This window comes from Prionailurus bengalensis, chromosome E3 (assembly GCF_016509475.1).
Source record: "Prionailurus bengalensis isolate Pbe53 chromosome E3, Fcat_Pben_1.1_paternal_pri, whole genome shotgun sequence".
In the NCBI taxonomy this organism is placed as follows: domain Eukaryota; kingdom Metazoa; phylum Chordata; class Mammalia; order Carnivora; family Felidae; genus Prionailurus; species Prionailurus bengalensis.
This window is the reverse complement of record NC_057357.1, coordinates 38945762-38949338: the sequence shown is the minus strand read 5'-3', so window position 1 is coordinate 38949338 and position 3577 is coordinate 38945762. Positions and strand designations below refer to the sequence as shown.

The following is a 3577-nucleotide window of genomic DNA, read 5'->3' as shown; positions in this document are numbered from 1 at the left end:
TCTTGATTTTGGCTCAGGTCAGGATGCCAGGGTCGTGGGATTGAGCCCTGCGTCAAGCTGTGCTCTGAGCATGGAGCCTGCTCTTTCCCACTTCCCCTCCCCCTACTTTTGCATGAACATGCTCTCTCTTTCTAAAAAAAACAAAACAAAAAAAAAACAAAACAAAACAAAAAAAACAAAACAAAAAGGAACGAAGCACCGATTTGTGTCATAACATGGGTAAACCTTGAAAACATTATGCCAATTGAAAGAAACCAGTCACAAAGGACCACATATTATACGAATCCTTTTACATGAAACGTTCAAAATAAGTAGATCTGTACAGAAAGTAGACTGGTTGTTGCCTAGAGCTTGGGTGTGGGTGGGAAGGTTGGGTCAAAATGGCAATGGGTATGAAGTTTCTTTCCGTGATTATGAAAATGTGCTAAAATTGATTATGAAGATGGTTTGTACAGCTCTGTGAATATACCAAAATCTATCAATCTCACACTTTAAATAGGTAAATTGTATCATGTGTGAATTATATTGATAAAGGTATTATAAAAAACAAGAATAAGGGACGCCTGGGTGGCTCAGTCGATTGAGCATCCGACTCTTGATTTCAGCTCTGGTCGTGATCCCAGGGTCATGGGATCGAGTCCTATATTGGGCTCTGTGCTGAACATGGAGCCTGTTTGGGATTTTTCTCTCTCTCTTTCCGCCCCTCTCCTCTACTCACAAACTCTCTCTAATAATAATAATAATAATAATTATAATAATAGTAGTAGTAATAATAGTAATAACAATAATAACAATTTTTAAATAATAAAAATAAGAATAAAAGACAAGCTATTGACAGGAGGAAATATTTGCAGACCACCTATCTGCCAAAGGGCTTGTATCTAGAATATATGAGGAAATCTCAAAACTGAACAATAAGCAAACAGTCCAATTTTAAAGTGGGCAAAAGACGTAAACAACAGGATATGCAGATGGAAAATTAGCAAATGAAAGAGGTTCAACATTGTTAGCCATCAGGGAAATGAAATTAAAACCACAGTGTGATATCACTGCACACATATCAGAATGCCCAGAATAAGAAGCAGTGACAACATCAAATGCCGGCAAGAATATGGAGGAACTGGATCACATATGTTGGTGAGGGTAATATAAAATGATACAGCCACTCTGGAAAACATCTTGATAGTTGCCTATGAAACTAAACATGCAACTACCATAAGAACCAGCAATTAAAGTCTTGGCCATTCATCCTGAAAAATAAAACCTTAATGGCTTGAGGTGATCTCTGAAAATGTCTCGCTATTCACTTGACCCAGAAAACCCTACAAGATCATGCAAATCAGGAGATTCAGATCTTTGTTCACTTTAAGAACACGTGTGAAACTACTTAGGCTACCAAAGGTGTACATGCCCGAAAAGCCACCAAGTGTCTGAAAGATGCCACTTTGCAGAAACGATGTGTGCCATTCCATCACTACAGTGGTGGAATTGGTAGGTGTAGCCAGGCCAAACTCTGGGGCTGGACACAGGGTCAGTGGCCCAAAAAGAGTGCTGAATTTTTACTGCACATGCATACAAATTCATAGAGTGATGCTGAACTTAAGTGTTTAGGTGTAGATTCTCTGGTCATTGAGCACATCCTAGTGAACAAAGCCCTCAAGATACAGTATAGAACTTACAGGGCTGATGGTCAGATTAACCCATACATAAGCTCTCCCTGGCATATTGAGATGAGCCTTACTGAAAAAGAGCAGATTTTTGGAAACCAGGAAAGGAGGTTACTGAGAAGTAAAAGATACCCTAGAAGAAACCGAAGAAACAGAAACTTATGGCCCAGGAGTAAATTCTGCATAAAATGAATGTAAATGTGTGAATCTACAATTATCTTACCACAAATTTAATTTAAAAATGGGCAAAAGTCATGAACAGACACCTCACCAAAGAGGATATAAGAACGGCAAATAATACAAGAAAGGATGTTCAACATCATTAGCTATTAGGGAAATGCAAATTAAAACTAGGATAAGCTATCACTACACACCTATGAGAATGGCTACAATAAAAATAAAATACCAACCAGTAGCAAACGTGTGGAGCAACTGGAGAGGTCATACATCACTGCTAGGAATGCAAAATGATACAACCATTCTGGAAAATCATTTGGCAATTTACTATAAAGTTAAACATACACTTACAGTGTGACCCGGAAATCCCATTCCTGTGTACCTACCCTAGGGGAATAAAAACATGCTCCCACAAAAACCGGAACACAAATACTTATAGAACTTCCCTTCATAATCACCATAAACTGAAAACAACCACAACAGATGAATGGACAAACTGTGGTACATTTGTACAGTAGAATGTTACTCAGGAATAAAAAGGAACAAACTTTTGGTTACACATGACAACTTGGATGAATCTCAAGAGCATTGTACTAGTTCAAACGGTTACATACAGTAAAATTCCACTTAGGTGATATTATTAAAAAAGACAATTCATATGATATTTTCATCTCTGTAGGGATGGAGAGAAGATCAGTGGCTGCCAGGGTCAGTGGGTTGTGGGGGGTGACTGAACGATTCTGTGTCCTGAGTATGGTGATTATTACCCAAATCTATACATGTGTTAAATCTTTTTTTTTTTTTTGAAGTGAACATAACCTCAAGATTTTATTATCTTCATAATGTAACAAAATATGAAGTTTAGAACTGGATCACTTGGGACTCTGTCTTCTTATCTCCTCCCAGTGCAAAATGCTTGCATCTCTTAATAGCCAGCATTCTCTTAGATCTGCAGTTGGGCTCAACACATTCAAGCCTCAGCACAAGCTTCTTTGTAGTTTTAGCCTTTTTCCAGAAAATCAGCTAAGTTTGCCCACCATGGCCACTCTGTTTCCTGTCACAATGCCGCTTTCCCTGGGCATAAAGAGAATCTGCCTTTCTTGTACTGTGTCACTTTGTGGGGTTGGTGCTTGCCACGTTTCTTTCAGAAAGTCTGGCAGGTTTTATGAACATTCACCATGGTTGTGAGAGCACTATCAGCACAGAAAGACTATACATATGTTAAAATTTTTAAAAGAAAAAAATCACTCTCACTGAGAGTAAAAATAAATAAAGCTATTTTTATTAACAGATTATGTAACTGCCTACAGTTATATAGAATCCAAGAGAATAAACAGCTAAGGTTAGTATCTTGCTGGATAGAGGATCAGTGTATAAATCAATTACTTTCCTATATACCAGCAAAGTTAGAACATTATACAATTATTGCAAAAAAGATATTATTCAGTGACTAATCTAACGAAAGATGTGCAAGACCTTTATGGAAAGAAAGATGTCATAATTAAAGCACATTAAAGAAGACTTATAAAAACTCTCATCACAGATGGGATGACTCAGACTCGCAGAGTTGATTCTTCTCAGTTAATTTACAAATTTAATACAATTCTATTCACAATACCAACAGGGCTTATTTTGAAATCTGAAAAGGCTGATTTCAAAATGTATGTGAGGGGCCCCTGGATGGCTCAGTTAGTTGAGCAACTGACTCTTGATCTCAGCTCAGGTCTTGACCT

General features: G+C 37.6%; 1 pseudogene; it reads right to left on the bottom strand.

The window, feature by feature from the left end:
• Positions 1-2690: 2690 nt before the first annotated feature.
• On the bottom strand, positions 2691-3039 carry LOC122471754 (annotated as a pseudogene).
• Positions 3040-3577: the final 538 nt, after the last annotated feature.